General features: G+C 46.0%; 1 protein-coding gene across 1 annotated transcript in view; it reads left to right on the top strand.

Moving 5' to 3' along the window:
• Adarb1 (adenosine deaminase RNA specific B1) overlaps nt 1-17,380 on the top strand; it is a 135,012-nt gene that overhangs the window by 447 nt on the left and 117,185 nt on the right. The gene's annotated exons all lie outside the window — the stretch shown is intronic.

Consider the following 17,380-nt stretch of genomic DNA (forward strand, 5'->3'; position numbering starts at 1 on the left):
GCGAGCCGACCGTGCGCCTCTCGGACAGGAGGTTGTGCCCACGGAGAGGACCCTGAACTCCAGGGAGGGGACCTGTGCCCATCACGGAGGAAACTGTGCCCAGGAAGGGGAATGGTGTACCGGGCAGAGGGGACCTGTGCTCCGGGGAGGGGACCCTGTACCCCGGGAAGAGACCTTTGCCCAGCACAAGGGACACTGCGCACCGGGAGGGAGAACCCTGTGCCCTGCAGAGGAAAAGCTGCGCCCGGGGATGGGGACCTTGTATCCTAGAGAGGGGGACCTGTGCCCAGCAGAAGGGAGGCTGCGCCCTGAGAGGAGACACCCTGTGTCACTCTGAAGCGGTGTCCGGGGATGGGGACCCTGTGCCCTGCAGAAGGGACCATGTGCTTGGCAGAGGGAAGGTTGAGCTCTGTGTCCTGCAGAAGGGACCAGTGCCTAGCAGAAGGGAGGGGAAGCCCGGGGTGGGGGTGGGTGGGAACCCTGTGCTCCGAGGAGGGGGAAACTGCACCAGGGGATGGGGACTTTGTGCCCTGCAGAAGGGACCATATGCTCCGCAGAGGGGAGACGGCGCCCAGAGGAAGGGCACCGGGAGGGATCCCCGTCCTCTGCAGAGAGTACTCTGAACTCCGAGGAGGGGGACCCTAACCCTACATCCCACAGTGGAGAGCATCTTGTGTCCTGCAAAGGAGACACTGCGCTGCCACGGAGTGGACAACGTGACCTGGGTGAGACAGGCTGCTTTTTTGGTGGTCCGTGTCCCTCCCGAGGGCTAAGAGCCCTACATGAGTGCCCGGGTGACGAAGTTCCGAGTGCCCAGCACGTCTGCTGCTGTGGGAACCGTCTGGGACCTTAGGGGTTGGAGGTGAATTTTGACGCGCTCACATAGGCTGGAGGAAAATCACTGTGTGGTGGCTGTGTGCAAGGCAAATGTCAGATGGGGCTGTGGATGCTAGACTGTAGTGGCGCCGGACTCTCCTTTGGAGGACCAGAAATGTGTTTGGATCGGGATTTATGAGGGGGATATCCTCACTGGAGTGTCTGGTTGGAGGTCAGTGTTTTCAGCTAGCAGGTTTGGGTTGTTACTTCTGATGAGGGTATCTTTCTTCTTCTTCTTCTTCTTCTTTTGATATCCATTTTTTGAGTTCCATTCTGGAAGTATACTGAAAAGAAGCCGATAGCAAACTTGCCTTTTTACTGTTCGGTACGGTAATTAAGATGATCAAACAGTTGTTTTTTGTTGTTGTTGTTGTTGTTGTTGTTGTTTGTTAAACTGAGAATAGAAATAATGTATTAACCCTCTTTGTTCCTTTGAAAGGAAGCTGCATTTTCCAAAAGTGGTTTTGTCTCAAGACAAAACTGTTTGTAAAAGCCATTTCTTGTTTTGTTTGTTTTTTTGCTTTTCCTTTCTCTGGGGGGTGGGGAGGGGGATGAAACGTCTTTACCCTTTTTGCTTGAGGTGTTCCAAGGAGGCAGAAGGGTGGTTGGTACAGCTCCTTTTGGAATGAGAGAATTAAAGGTCCCTGGGTACAGGCTCCTCCGAGGGGCAGATTCACAGCATGGGCCCCCAAAACAGCTTGATAAATATTGGATGAGACACACTGGAGTAAGTGCTGTGATCCCACAGTGGTGGAGAGGTGGAATCCACAGGCTTTGAAAGGAATGCATTCTTCATGCCTGCTAGATGTCAAGGGGTTTCAGAAACTGGGCACATTCAGTTACTTCTACGTCAGCTGTGACGCTCCAGTTGGAAAGAGTAAAGGAGACCTTTCTGCAAGGACAGCGTTGAAGAGAGAAATAATGACATGAATCTTCCACTATGTGTCCATTCAGCTGGTAGATCAAGGCAGGAAGATTCTCGCTACCAAGAAATAACATCACCATGAAAACACATCTTGGCTTGTAGGCAAATTCGCTTCTTCTTTGAAAGTTGATGTACTGTAAAAGCATTTAAACTGCTTTAGACTTTTTGGAATAAAAAAAAATCCTTTAAACCCATCTTGTCCAGTGAATGAACAGTCTCCAACTGGTCACATGCTAGACCTTCCCTCTGGAGTTAACAGCACTGAATTAACTCTACAGCACAGTACAAGAACCTACTGACAGTTTGCCTTCTTAATCACTTTAATAGCATTAACATTTAAAGATAAAATTATATCTGCAAAAGTGTAAAAATGTTGTTTGTAGGTTTAAAAATATAAGTATGCATGTAATGCATCCAGGAAGGCAAGCAATGCATGTGTGTATTACATTCATACATATGCATGAATACATGTGAATATATGTAATACATTCATACATATGTATGAATACATGTAAGTGTATGTAATACATTCAAAAGGCACACAGAATAGGCTCAACCTCAGTCTTCACTGTACCCTACTGCTCAGTTATCTACGGATGTTACTATGGTGTGTGTGTGTGTGTGTGTGTGTGTGTGGTTGTGGTATACTTTAATATAGTTTTTTTTTCCCCCAGTACTTCGGAGTAAACCAAGAGCCTAGGCCATGCAAAGCAAGTGCTTTACTATGAGGTATATCTCAGCCTTGAGAGATGGTCTCACTAAGCTGCCCAGGCTAGCCCTGAACTCACTCTGGATGCAGCCCAGGAGGGCCTCACGTTTTCAGTCCCCCTGTCTCAGGCTCTCCACTACCTGGAATTATGGACCTGTACTACCAGGCTCAGCTTTTAAAATAGAGTGTTTTAAAGTTTCCCTTAATAGTGTAACAGCAGGATTCTTATTTATACAAGGGCACAAAGAAGACCTGCTCATAATTTTTAATCCCCAAATCCCTTTATCAGTAAGTTGTATTTAAGAACTGGATTTTATTGCCTTGAGTGCTGTGATTAGCCATGTAAATACACAGGGCCAGAGAATACTGTGTAAATAGCTAGGAGGTTCTCTAGAAGCAACTTTTGGAGATTATAGTCAGTGAAGTTATGCAATCATTAGGGAAGTGGTCAGGCTTAGTACGAAGGCCTGGAGAGGGTCAGTTTTCTGTGTCACTTTCTACCATGAACTTCCAAGACCACAGTTTGCTGTGAGGGAAATGGCTATGCCTAAAACCTTTTATTTAATATGTTCGAAGTATATGAAGTAGGACAAATAGCTGCGACCCTTTAATACAGTTCCTCACGTTGAGGTGACCTCCAACTGTAAGATTAGTCCCATGGCTACGTCATAACTTTAATTTTGCTTCTGTTATGAGTCATAATGTAGATATATGATATGCAGAATATCTAAACTCTGATCACCATGAAGGGATCTATCCCTAAAAGGGGTCATGACCGACAGCTTGAGAACTGTGGCACTAGATTAATTAAGATTCTGTATTCCTCAGTGAGTGTCTTTCTTGAGGTATGCCTTGGATAAACATGGAAGAAGAAGATGGAGAGATATTTACCTTGCCTTCCTCTGCAATTAGGACCATTAATATCAAGTTGCTGTTACTTGCTTTGAAACAATTTGATAATACCGTCTGCTCTTCTTCCCAGTGTTTTTACTTATGTGGCACTCTAGGAACATCTATGCCAGTGACTTTGGTTTCAGGCATGACAGGTTGAGTTCAGATCAATCAGGAAAGGAATGGAAGTAGCTCTAGATCAGTGATTTCCAAACCTGGTGCTGATTCTGTTCTCATCAGTGGTATCTGTTCCAGTTCTGTCCTGGTGAATCTCATGAGGTTCTGCCTACCCGAGGTTCTCATTATGGGAACAGTGGCATGGTGAGCCAGACACTAGTGTCTGTGTACCCTGAAGGGCAGAGGAAGAAAGGCCAGGTGGAAGCAGACAGAATAGGTGACCAAGGATGGTGGGGTGCAGCCTGATGCAGCCTTCCAGGAAGAGGAGACTCTGGGGTAAAGGCCTTGACATGTGTTGTTAGCATCAGGGAACCATTGTGGCCAGGGAGGGAGGGAGAGAGGCAGGAAATGAGTCTGGAGAGATGGGGAGGGCTACTTCTTGCTGGAGTATAGAGGCTGTGGTGAGGGATTTAAATTTTAATCCTAGAATGATGGGAGGTCTTAGGAGGGCTGGCCAGCCTGCTCTTCCCCCTCCCCCCTTCCCTTCTAGAGAGTTTTGAACAGGGCAGGGAAGGACGTGATCTTTTAAAAGACTCATGCTGGCTTGTGGGATTTCAGGGGCTTGCCATGTACTAGGCCATTCCTGGTTACTTTATGTTTGTGTTTGTCAGTTCAACCAATTGGCAGTCCAAAAGGTAACCATTATTACTGTTCAGTTTTTATTAATTTATCTTATTTTTATGTGTATATGGAGTGCAGACAATGTAGAGGTCAGAGGACAGCTTCTCAGATGGTCAGTCCTGTGTGCCAGCACCTCTGCTGCTGAGCCATCTCTACAGTCTGTTCCTGATATTCCCATCTTATAGGTGGGTCCTGTCAAAGCAGGGAGCCGTGAGGTGCTTGTTCAAGGTCACACAGTCAGACAGAGCCTCCCTATAGCATGCTACACTCCCCCCACCCCCACTCCAATACTGCAGGCAGGAGTGCTGGTGGAGACCAGGGAGGAAGCCCTGTTAGAAGCCTGATCATTAGGCTGGGGCCCTGGCAAGGGGAAGAGGTGGATTTATCACTGTGTAAGATGCTTTCTCTGTGAGGTGCACCAATTTATATATATATATATATACCTGACAAAGGAAGATGTGCCAATTAGAGAAGGGCAACCCTTTCTTACCACTTAGTGTTCATTTACACTCACTGAAAGGACTGCCTTGGAGCGTAGACTGTGATGATGCTTTTGTGCTTTCATAAAAAAAGGATACTGAAGTAATACACTACAGCGTGCTGTGTGCTGAGTCTTCTGGCTTTTAGCACGGGATAGTGTCATATTGGTGGAGTAGGAAGCCAGGGGAAGGTTGTGTGTTTAGGGTAGGGATCAGGACTTGAAATCTGGAAAATGAGTCCTGAGACCTTGCTCAGTAGTCATACCGGTAGCACGCTTGCCTGGGGGTGGTGTTAAACCCTTAGCTGTGTAGTTTTTCTGTGCTTCAGTTTTTCATCCTGAGTTCAGGAATAGAATTTGTGTCTTGTGTATCGGTTTTGGTACATGCCTTCAGTCCCAGAATGAAGGAGGCAGTTCTGGGCCTGAGAGGAGTACACAGTGAGATTGTGTCTCCAACAACAACAACATAACAACAACAGAAGAAGAAGAAGGAGAAGGAGGAGGAGGAGGAGGAGGAGGAGGAGGAGGAGGAGGAGGAAGAAAGAAAGAAGGAAGGAAGGAAGGAAGGAAGGAAGGAAGGAAAGAAAGAAAGAAAGAAAGAAAGAAAGAAAGAAAGAAAGAAAGAAAGAAAGAAAGAAAGAAAGAAAATAAATCACAAATAGGTGTTGAGTTGAGTTGATACGCTGAGCTAATATAGAGGTCCTCTATAGTACCTGACTAGCAGTATTTAAGACAACTTGCTTTGCCTATTGTTTTTATGATTAGTCATCTGAATAGAGATTTGAAAAGAAAGGAAAATTCAAGGTCAGGCTCAGGAAAAGGTTCGGCCAGATATGCAGATTTAGGTGTCTTTTTGAGAATAGCTGCCGTTTCATTTCCTAGGCCAGACAGTGACTATGGATGCAGAAGAGCAGAGGTAGGTATCAGCAAGGACTCTTGGCAAGGAGTTCACAGCGGAGTGGGTGCTGGACGACCCTACTGAAGAAGGCGAGCAGGAGTCTCCAGTGGTCAGGACTCTTGGACATGAATGATCAGGTGCTTCTCAGTCTTAGGGCGTCTGAAAACTATCTCTTTGGATTTGATGAGAGGCAGGCCATCAGTGACTTCAGTGGGTTTTTGAGCAGTGGGGAAAAGGGACATTTGGGACACTAAATGCAGATGACACTCTAAGGAAGTTTTCTTTAAAGAAAGCAGACTGATGGAACTCAAACTGGCCTCTAGGCTCCTGTGCATCTTGTTTTGGATAGTGATGGTGATATGTTTTTAACGTGGTTGGAATGAACATTGCAGGAAGCAAGTCCTTGAAATAGTTCCAGGGGCTGAAGGAGAAAGGATGTTCAGTCCTAGCAGAGAGGTAGCTACTGCATTTAGTTCATTCAAATGTATTTGGAAGACTTGCTGTCTGGATTAAAAACAATGGCATAGAACTGGCTTTTTTTTTTTTTCAAGCAAACATGTCTTGTGGCCTTCTTATGAGAAATTTGTATGTAATGGAATCTTTCTTTATTAAAAACTTCCTTTGTCTCTAAGTGTCCTCAGTGGAAGGAGGGTTAACATCCTTATTTATCAGGTGTGGCCCTGATGAGGAAACCTGGATCTGAAAGCTCTAGAGGAAATGCCAGCCTGCATTTGGAATGTCCCCCTGCCCCAGAGGAAGACGACATGGAGAATGTCTACACTTACAGTGGCGTTCGTCTTCCCATTAGGTTGATGACATACCTTGCCTTGGCAAAAGGAGCCATATTGTTATCTAGTTGGAGAGTTGAAGGTGGGGCTGGATGGACAGACATGAAGGGACAGACAGGTGGTATAGGCAGTGCAGGTTTTAAATCAGGGGTCAAGCTTTTACACATTGCAGGGTCAGAGTTGTAGAGGTGGGAAAGACAGACGACAGTAGGTAGAGGCCTGGATTCAGAAAGAGGAGAGATGAAGCAGAAAACACTAACTCAGACTCATCTTTTCCTACTATCTCCTCATGACATCATCCTCAGAGGGTGGCAAGATTGCACCGTGCAAATGATCAGCTCTGCAGCAGACACCAGCAGTGTCCTTTGATTCAGTCACGTTGGATACTGTCTGCCTGGAGATGGTAGATCCCCGAGGCTAAGTAAGGGTCTGTCCTTAAAGATGGTCTCCTCTTCAGTCTTCTTCTTCGTTTTTTGGTCTGGACCTCTGGAACTTCTGACTGACCAGTGATCAATCAGGATTCTCACAACCCCTCCTCAGAATGGCTCCCAGAAAGTAACCTCTTACAGTTTCTTATTAAGAGTATTTTGAAGCACACAAACACACAACCTATGAAGAAGTTCCAGGTGAGTTTTGGAAGGGTACTGCACATAGAAACTTTGTGGTACTCTGTAACATGTGGGTGAGTTCTTGTTTAGCTTCCCATGAGCTGCCACAGGCTGAGCTGTCTGTCCATAAGCAGTCTTGTAGCCACTGTCTCCCTGATGCCTGTTCGTGGCATAGGTGACTCTGATGGCCTGTGTGGAAGCCCAGCTGGGTCTGTCTGGTCAGCCTTCTTGGTTGGTCCTCCACCCTTAAAAGAACAAAACAAACAAACTATATATACATATGTGATATATATGTCACATATATTTCCTTGAAATTCCATGTATTTTGTTTGTTTCTTTGCTTTTTGAGACAGGGTCTCACTATGTAGTCAGGCTGAACCTGAACTCACTGAGATACACCTGCCTCAGCCTCCTGAGTACTAGAATTAAAGGCGTGCGACAAAATGCAGTAACCAAAAGTAACTTGTGGAGGGAAGGGTTGAAGGAAGTTTGGACTGGAACTCAAATAGGGCAGGAAGCTGGAGGCAGGAGCTGATGCAGAGGCTGTGGTGAGGCGCTGCTTACCCGCTTGCTCACCATGACTTGTTCGGCCTGCTTTCTTACAGAACCCAGGACCACCAGCCCAGGAGCGGTACCACCCATAATGGGCCTTCTGTCAATCACTAAGAATATGCCCTAGAGGCTTGCCTGCATCCAGAGCCTCTGGAGGCATTTCTTAATTGAGGCTTCCCCCTCTCTGATGGACTCCAGATTGTGTTATCTTGACATTAAATTCACCAGCACAGCCAACATGCCTGTCACATACGTATTGTGATCTTATTCACCCAACTCTTCCTTCTAGCTTCTCCCAGATACCTCCCACCTATCTATCCCCTTCCAACTTGTCGCACCCGTAAATAATCCAGTGAGTCCAGTTTATGCTGATCATGTACTGGTAGTTATGAGGCCACTCGCTGGAGTGTGGTTGATCTACTACAGCTCCACCCTATTAAAAAACCTTATCTTTCCCTGCCTCAGAAGCCATTAATTATCAGTGGTTTCTCTCTGTTTTAAATTTATTTTAATTATTTGTATTTATTTGTGTGTGAGAGAGAGACAGGAGAGAGAGAGACAGAGAAAGAGAGAGAGAGAGGAAAAGAGGGAGGGAGGGAGAGAGGGAGAGAGAGAACACACAGAGGTTAAGAAGCTCTTGTAACTCTGAGTGGTGATGCTAAGGGCCAGAAGAATCTAGGCATCTTTAGTGATGGACATTTTGAATGAGATTACCCACTAGTATATTATGTGTAGCATTTGTTTCTACTTACAGAGTCTTTGAAATATATCATTATGTGCCTGGTGGTGGTGGCGTACACCTTTAATCCCAGCACTTGGGAGGCAGAGGCGGGTGGTTTTCTGTGTGTTGGAGGCCAGCATGGTCTGCAGAGTGAGTTCCAGGATGCTCAGGGCTACACAGAGAAACCCTGACTCAAACAAACAAAACGGAACTGAAATATCCCTTGCCATCTTTAAGTCGCAGAGTTCCCAGGCTTTGAACTGGCAGAGCTTGTGCTGCTGCTCAGGGAGGTCAGTCGTTGCACCTGGCTCATGCCCTGTACAACCAGCTGTCCCTTGTAGGAGATCCCACGGCTGATATTTTTCAGATCAACCATGAAAGAGAGGCTCAGAGACTTCTTGGGAAAGTTGGATGTTGGCTCACTGTTACTAAGCTCCTGTGTGTCACGCATGGTTAGTCTCGGCTGATCCTCGGGCTGATCTCCGGAGGACACAGTTACATGGGACTGCCACCACCCCTTTTCATTGCTGGGAACTTGCTCCCAGGGCTTACCCGAGTGGCTGCCTGCCCAATCTCCCTTTTTCCACTATGTGTCCTTTCCGTTTGTTCTTGACTAACAGCCAAGCCTGACCTCTTAATACAAAGCACATCACGTCACTCTCCTGCTGCTTGAAACCCTGCACCTGCTTCATCTCAGGTGCTCCGGGCAGTCCCTTCTGTCCCCTGCCCAGTCTGTCTTAGTCTCTAGCCAGCTCTCTCGTCTTTTTGCACACATTCCTCTGTGCACGCCGTGTCACCCCTCTGGTTATCATTGTCATCTGCCTCCATGCTAACTCCCTCCATTCACGTACAACTTACTTGGCAGGAACAGAGGCCCCTGGAAGGCAGGTCTGTTGCTCTAACTGTGGCCCAGAGCAATGGCTGGCAGATGGCAGGTACTTTTAAATCCTTGCTGACTGAAGCCGTGGCTTTTTCTTATTCTTTCCGTAGGTGGTAAGGCTAGAGCCTGGATTGAGGAAGTTGTCTGCCTCTGCAAACGTATGCTTCCCTGCCTTACGCACTGCCCCCCACACCCTACTGTACTTGCTGAACCAGTCATATATTTATGCCCATATGTCTGTGTTATCTCCAGACTTCCTTGCTTTTCTCTGTAGAATAGAAACATTTACAAAACACTCAAAATGGTTATAAAATCACTAAGTACAATATAGTAAATTAATCTGTTGAAAACAGGGTGCTCACATCCTGAAAAAAAAAAAGTTGTGCCTCAACAGCATCATCTTACACTGTTGAGCGGCGTGTTGTGGTTGAGATGCATTCCCTTAAGTGATCACAGCATTGGAAGTTGGATGCTCCAGGAGGTTTTAGAAAAATGCAGCCAGACAGAATGAAAAGTCTATGTGATTCAACTGTGCAGGCTTACAGGAATTAAAATTGGAGACGGTGCAGCTTATCAGCTGCTTGGGGGAGAACCAAGCAAGAGAGAGTGCTCCAGCATTTAGGGACTTGGAGGGAATAATCTAAGCTTGGTTCTGAATCTGCCCCAGCTTCCTTGAATGTGAGTTGGAGATGCTGGAGTGATGGATTCCAAGGTTCATTCCTATTAAGGACCTGTGTAAGTAGGAGTGAAATTGTGCTTTCTGAGAGTGTTTGGGGCACTGTTCATTGTAGAAGTCCTGTGCAGTTGTAGTTCACAGCATATGCCGTGACCCTCGTGGCCTGGCTGTTGAGGTTCATATGGGGCTGGCACCTGACATGCAGGAGCTCCAAGAGGGGTCTGAGGAGCTGAGCAGGGCTGGGGAAAGACTGAAGGAGGTGAAGTAAGGGGCCCTGGTTTTGTGTGGAAATAGGAGACAGACCTCAGAGAGCCCGAGTTGGTCAACCCTTTTGCACTTCATTTGGCACAAAGGGATTAGGTTGTCTGTTCTCTTGAACATAGCAGTTCTGTGAGTTTGGAGTTTATTAAGATAATCAATTAAGATTTAATTGTCCCTTATCCTAACATAAAGTTGTTAATACATTTACCAATTGGGCTAGAAAACAAATCAGAAAGACTGGTTTCCTGTGCTTTTGCTTATGGGCAGTGCACATAAATACAGACATTGTTGTTGTTGTTAAAAAGTACACTCCAAGTACATTGACCTCATGATGGCTAGCCTACCTTAGGTAAGTTGGTTCTATTGAGAGAAGGGATTTATTTGAGGATGCTGGGAGCTGACCTTTGAGCCCTCCAATCTGATGTCTCTTACACTTTGCTTCTTTTTCTCAGACACCTTCTTCCTCAGATGTTTTTTTCTCCTGAGGTGGAGTCTCGTGGTGGTGCTGAACTGGCAGAGCCTGTTACCTACATGTATCTTGACTGCATAAGCACAGGTAGAATTCTGTCTGCTGCCTCAGAGAGAGGGCACTTGCCACCTGGGTGGCCCTTGACTTGACCACCCCTCTCCCTCAAACACACACTTCACACAAGAATGGGAGAAAGCCTTAGTGGTAATCTATACATGGTCTAGGCCTTAGTACCTATGGCCTGAGACCTGTCTGTGTGAAGGTAAAGATTCCAAGAGAGTCAGGTACTTGGGTCACAGTTCAGAGTGCAGTGACCTGATTGTTCTTGTCCACACTGCTCTAGATAGCAGGAAAATTAGTTATCAAGTGCATGGTTTTTAGTGTCCATGAATACAGATTGATTTCTTTCTGGGGAAATATCCACCCAAAATAACAATAGAGCTAAATTGTTATTCTGGAACTGAATTTATCATTTTGTATTTGGGCTTATTAAATTTTTTCTGTGTAACATAGTGTTCTTTTGTGGAATGCCCCCCCAGGGGATTATTTTTCCTTTCCTAATACATTGAAAATTTATTTTCATTAAAACGCTATCTAAACTTTTACAGAATCACATGCAGTAAATGTTTGTTGTTGTTTAAAATTCCCAGTTCCAAGAAGGTAGTGGCGTAATAGCCAATGGTAGGTAACTGGTGCAGTTGGAAGCTGGTCTGGGGAGTTAAAGCTGCATCTTTGTTCCCTAAGATGTAGAATTGAGAGGAATGAGTCATAAGGGTGTCAGAACTACACTTGGGATCACAGAGTTCAACCTAGATTTCACCATTGCCGAAATCCTATGAAAAAATTGGCTTGCATAACATCTCCGCTGGCTTTTGGAAGGGCTCCGAGGAAAACCTCTGTCTGGATTCTGCTAACCAGCTGTCCTTTGGCACTCATGCCACCGAGCTACCAGAAGCAGAGACACTGACTTCTGCCCCGGGGATTTTCCCCCTCTGTATTTCTTGGTACCTCATAGTAGATGATTATCGCCCACATGCAGATGCCTGAGTGGCATATTGGATCATTTCACAGAAACACTTTCTGTTCTTTAATTTCATCCCTCCAGTAAAACTGTATAAGGAAAATGAGTCTGTTTCCACAGAGAAAGCCGGTGCTGTGTAACCTGCAGGGCAGTGCCAGCGAATGCCTCTTGTGCATGCCTAGCATGTAGCTCCCAGTCTGCCTGCCTGAAATTCTCCCTATGCTGATGATCTGTAGATACACATGGGAAGGGTGTGAAGGGCACACTCTTAGTGGGTTTATATTTGTTTATTCCTGAAGACTGGTTGCGACAAAGGGGGATTCTTTTTCTCTGCAGCAGTTTTGAGCGCAGAGATTCACCGGACTGTGCTAGCTGTGTTTCGTGAAAGCAGGACAGAGCAGCACCACACAGACAGAAGGCCAGCCCTGTGCTTTGTCACAGTCCATCCAAGAATTGATCCAGGAATTTTTCTCCATCTTACTGACTGCTGAAAGAAGCAGTTCATAATGCAAACAGGATCGAATTGTCTGAAGGTTAATTTTCAGAGCTCTCTGGGAAGATGAGGCAGAAAATGAAGTTGCTTATTTTAGTTAAGAGAGTTTCTTGCAGGTCTGGGTTGTGGCAATGGTACCGTGGTCCAGTTTCAGAGCCTTCCGTTGCCTGGAGTGTTGTCATGTCTGGTTTCGGGTGTTTCCATTGCCTCCTGCCATAGGCCCTCTGCATGTATTCTCTAGAGTCCCCTTTGCCAACCCTTCATCTTCATGAAACAGGTCCTAGGTAGACTAATGCAGAGTGTAAACTCACTTACAGCTTCTAAGGTTCTCCCTCCCTGCAGGGGTCTGCCCCTTCCTTGGGTGGATGTAGCACATCCTGGCTATCCCTTACCAGAGATGAGCTTTAGGCTGTTTTCTGCTTTGTAACTATTGCAGTTGGTGCTACTTGAGACATTAGTAAAATGTCTTCGTGTATACCTGCTTTTCTGTTTCTGTCCAGTGGATTGGTTTTCCATTGCTTTCTACTGATGAGTCCTCTAAACTATGTACCTTGCTTTGTGTCCAGGATGAATTATCTTGACCATGATGTTGAACAGAAGCTGTGTAAGTTTCTTAAAATGTCAGTCTTATGTCAGATTCTTAGCAGTATTTGTGTGTGTGTGTGTGTTTACTGGCTGGTTTTGTGTGTCAACTTGACCCAGGCTGGAGTTATCACAGAGAAAGGAGCTTCAGTTGGGGAAATGCCTCCATGAGATCCAGCTGTAGGGCATTTTCTCAATTAGTGATCAAGGGGGAGAGCCCATTGTGGGTGGTGCCATCCATGGGCTGGTAGTCCTGGGTTCTAATAAGAGAGCAGGCTGAGCAAACCAGGAGGAGCAAGCCAGTAAGAAGCATCCCTCCATGGCCTCTGCATCAGCTCCTGCTTCCTGACCTGCTTGAGTTCCAGTCCTGACTTCCTTTAGTAATGAACAGCAGTGTGGAAGTGTAAGCTCAATAAACCCTTTCCTCCCCAACTTGCTTCTTGGTCATGATGTTTGTGCAGGACTAGAAACCCTAAGATACTGTGTGTGTGTGTCTGTGTGTGTGTGTGTGTGTGTGTGTGTGTGTGTGTTTCTCACTCGTCAGAAGGGAAAATCAACTGTACTGGTTGAACCATGGAACCCACTAAATAAAACTCATGTTCAGCCTGTAAAACCACAGAGATTACCTTTGACCTAGCTTCTCTTCTAGGAACCTCCCTCAAGACACAACTCCAATATGTGAAAATGTGTAGCATGACCTAGGTACTCATATGCATGAGAGGCTCGAAGAAAGGGACCATCTCTGTGGGCCGCCTTGCAGTAATTTCCAGGACGTGCTGAGTATGAATGTTTTGTGAGCTTCCTTCATGTGGAAATACATGCTGGCTAGATGCTTACACAAAGAGTGTGGATGGAGGAGTGTGGTCACAGGAGGATGTAGAAGTGATAGGGAAAAAGGGATGGGGTCACTACACTGCTATAGTATACCTTTGGTACAGCCTGGCCCTTAGAGACAGATACTTCATGTACTCAGAATGAAGGAGACAATTAGGATACATGGCAGCTATATGTATGGAATATACAATACAATGTATAGAATATATGGAATTCTATATGGAATACCAGTAGAGACCCAACTAGAGCAAGCTGAGGGAAGACAGTACATTGACTGGATTCTTTAAGGGCAAAGCTAGAAGAACCAAATGAAGTGCTATTCCATCCTGATAGATTTGTTTCTCAAGGGTCAAGGGCTGTGTGAAGCTGTACTATGTATATATGATGTCGAACATGGGTAGATCATAGTGGATAACAGAAGTCAGGCTTTCCTTGCTCTAGGTTTCAGATAAGGACAGGAAGGGCTGGAGTGGGCTGTTATATTGGAGTTGGATAGTCTTTAATGTTACAGGGCAATGCAGATGTGTGTGACCTCACATAGATCCTCTGGGAGGGCACAGAAGCATTGGCTCTCAGTATCAGTGAGTGTACCACCACCCTGTACTGGTGTTTGCAGAAGATGTCTGTTGGTGCCAGGGAGAGAGGAAAGGGCCAGGAGCCAACCCAAAGGAGCTCCTCGTTAACACAGGAAGGGAATGATGGTTGATTAGTTCACAGCATAAAGTGCAGGTCACTCTCCACTGCTATTAACAGTTGACCAGATAAGCATGTAAAAATGGGAGCCCACACAACTCTTCCTCATAGAAGAATGACAGTCAGTGTGGAAGCCCCAGTAGGAAAACACCGTAGTTCCAGGACAGAGGCTCCAGAGGTCGGTGCTAAGACTAGTGGGTAAAAGTTGAGGAGGAAAGGGATATTTGCCTTGTAACAGAGCATCTTTACCCCAAGTTGTTTATTTATTAAAAAGGGAAAAATAGTAACTTTAGAGTGGAGTAAGGCAACAGATAGTGTCCCCCAGGGATGACCTGGCCTGCAGTGAGCCTCCCTGCCTCTTGTAGTCTTCCAGTGTCTCTGCACAAACAGGCTCCCCATCCAATAAGAAGGAACGTGGACTCATCCATCTGGGTCACCTGTCAGTGCTTGGGCTGTGCTCTTACATAGTATCTGGAGAAGAGGAGGGTGGGGGCTGGGTTTGCATTGAGGGCATAGAGGAGCCACAGCAGTGAGATACAAGGTGGAGTTCTGGGTGGGAGCCTGGAGAGATGGTTAGGGGAAGCTGCTGCGTGTCCACGTGTCCACGGTGTGGCTAACGATGCCACACCAGAGCTTGACATGTCCCAGTTTGACAGTTTCCTAGCCCGCCCTCCCAATGCTCACGGCTCACAGCTCACAGACCTACGCTTAGGCTTTAGGGAGAGGGGAGGTGAAGGGCATATGAAACTTTTGTATGTTTTGGTTTGGTTTGGTTTGGTTTGGTTTGGTTTTTTCGAGACAGGGTTTCTCTGTATAGCCCTGGTTGTCCTGGAATTCACTCTGTAGACCAGGCTGGCCTTGAACTCAGAAATCCACCTGCCTCTGCCTCCCAAGTGCTGGGATTAAAGGTGTGCACCACCACTGCCTGGCTTTGTGTGTGTGTGTGTGTGTTTTAATCTTCCTAAAAATCCATAATTTCAAAAAGTTTAGAAAGCAAGCAAGCATGGGGAGAGCACCCCTGGAACAGCGCTGATCTAAAGGAGGCTGGCGTGCAGGAGAGGCCAGCTCCTGCCTCCTTGCTCAGTGTGTTCCTCTGCTGCCCAGGGGGGCTCCGGATGATTTCAGTAAGACATCTTTTTTATTTTTTAAATAGATATTTGCTTTATTTACATTTCAAATGGTATCCCCTTTCCTTGTCACTCTTCTGAAAACCCCTTATCCTATCTCCTCCCCCTGCTTCCCCCACTCCCAGTTTCCTGACTTGCATTCTCCTATTCTGGGAAATGGAGCCTTCACAGGACCAAAGGCCTCTCTTCTCATTGATGTCTGAAACGGACATTTCTGCTAAATATGTAGCAGGAGCCATGTAGCTGGAGCCATGGGTCCCTCCATGCGTATTCTTTGGTTGGTGGTTTAGTCCCTGGGAGCTCTGGGGGTACTGGTTGGTACATATTATTGTTCCTTCTGCAGGGCTGCAAACCTCTTCAGCTCCTTGGGTCCTGTCTTTAGCTGCTCCATTGGGAACCCTATGCTCAGTCTATTGGTTGGCTGTGAGCCATGGACATGTTGATCTACCTTCCAATGAGGAACAAAGCATCCACACTTTGGTCTTCCTTCTTCTTGAGCTTCATGTGGTCTGTGAGTTGTATCTTGGGTAGTCCAAGCTTTTGGGCTAATATCCACTTATCAGCGAGTGCATACCATGTGTTTTGTGATTGGGTTACCTCACTCAGTGTGGAGAAAGAGGAACACTCCTCCATTGCTGGTGGGATTACAAACTGGTAAAACTTCTCTGGAAATCAGTTTGGCAATTCCTCAGAAAATTGGACATACTACTACCTGAGGACCCAGCTATACCACTCCTGGGCATATACCCAGAAGATGCTCCAACATGTAATAAGGACACATGCTCCACTATGTTCATAGAGGCCTTATTTATAATTGACAGAAGATGGAAAGAACCAAATGTCCCTCAACAGAGGAATGGATACAGAAAATGTGGTATATTTACACAATGGAGTACTACTCAGCTATTAAAAACAATGAATTCATGAAATTCTTAGGCAAATGGATGAAGCTAGAAAATGTCATTAGTAAGACATCTAATTCCTCCTAGGAATCCCGGTTGCCTCTCTAGCTGCAGTGTGCAGCACTTTGCAGATGTCCCTTCACATGCGGGTGGCTCTCAGGGGCAGGCCTTCTCTCTAGCCGCCAGCTGTGATCCAAGTACTAGATGTGCTGTTATTGAGTATTTACTTCCCAGTGTGGGATGAATATTTCCTGCGTTAGCTTCCTGCCTTCTTTAACCTTTGGTTTTGGTTTCCTTCCTTCCTTCCTTCCTTCCTTTCTCCAAAAAGATTTTTTTTTTAAGATTTATTTTATTTATAAGAGTGCACTGTAGCTGTCTTCAGACACACCACAAGAGGGCATCGGATCCCATTACAGATGGTTGTGAGCCGCCATGTGGTTGCTGGGAATTGAACTCAGACCTTTGGAAGAGCAGCCATCTCTCCAACCCCCCAAAAGATTTTTACATAGTTAAATGTGTCTGTCATTTCCTTTATGTCTTTTGGGTATCACATCTAAGAGCATTTTCTCTGTACCTTTATTCATTTTCTTCTAGTAGCTGTTTTGCCTTTCACATTTAGCTGATTCATATAAAATTAATTTTTTTTTTTGTGGCTTGAGGTCTGCCTAATATGTTGGCCTCCATTTAAAAAACAAAACAACTTTGTATTGATTCTTAGTGAGTTTCACATCATGCACCCCAGTCCTCCTCATCTCCCTGTCCCCTTGTATCTGTCCTCCACCCTGGCAATCTCTACCCCCAATAAAAAACACACAAACAAATGAAACAAAGCATAGAAAACACCTTCTGTGGCAACTGAAATGTGTCACAGGGTAACCCCTCTGTCCACACATGTTTGCTTGCAGATGTTCACTGCAATGAGTCGTTGCTGGTTTGGTTTAAGGTCTCTGGCTTCTTTAGCATCATAAATATTGGTCACCAGGCCCCCTCCCAGTCATCCTGTTGTTGCCCTTGGAGATCATGCAGTTTTGGATTGACAGGGCTGGCCCTTTCACATGCTCCAACAGTTCACAGGTGATGTAGATTTTGCGGTGGCTTATCCATGCCTCAGCCACCAGGGACAGCTCCTCAGTGTTGCCCAGGCGAGGTGGAAGCTGGTGAGAGGCAGGGCTAGCTCTCCGGCTCTCAGCTCTCAGGA

This window comes from Apodemus sylvaticus, chromosome 19 (assembly GCF_947179515.1).
Source record: "Apodemus sylvaticus chromosome 19, mApoSyl1.1, whole genome shotgun sequence".
NCBI lineage: Eukaryota > Metazoa > Chordata > Mammalia > Rodentia > Muridae > Apodemus > Apodemus sylvaticus.